This window comes from Dipodomys ordii, unplaced genomic scaffold (genome assembly GCF_000151885.1).
Source record: "Dipodomys ordii isolate 6190 unplaced genomic scaffold, Dord_2.0 Scaffold304, whole genome shotgun sequence".
Lineage (NCBI taxonomy): Eukaryota > Metazoa > Chordata > Mammalia > Rodentia > Heteromyidae > Dipodomys > Dipodomys ordii.
Window position 1 is genome coordinate 66532 of NW_012267520.1, and position 278 is coordinate 66809.

The 278-nt window shown below is 36.3% G+C and overlaps 1 protein-coding gene across 1 annotated transcript in view; it reads right to left on the bottom strand.

Moving 5' to 3' along the window:
• Positions 1 to 278, bottom strand: part of LOC106001520 (cytochrome P450 2C19-like) — a 23057-nt gene that overhangs the window by 11151 nt on the left and 11628 nt on the right. The gene's annotated exons all lie outside the window — the stretch shown is intronic.

Below are 278 nucleotides of genomic sequence, written 5' to 3' on the forward strand. Positions count from 1 at the left end.
ATTGGAACAAAGGAGAGAGGATGGATGAAGCAGTGCCAAGGACTGAGAAGATGGTCCAAAACCAAGTTGTCAACAAGGTTGTAGTTTTAGATGTTGAACGAGGAAATCATTATATGTTCAAAACACATCATTTTCTAACTGGTGTCTGGGCCAACATTAAATCCATCATGCTTTTGTAATCTCCAGATGACTTGCAGTATGTCTAATAATGTGTTATGAAAACAATTTAATTAAACAGATCCTCTCAATATTTGTACACTCTTGGAAAAGGGTCATCT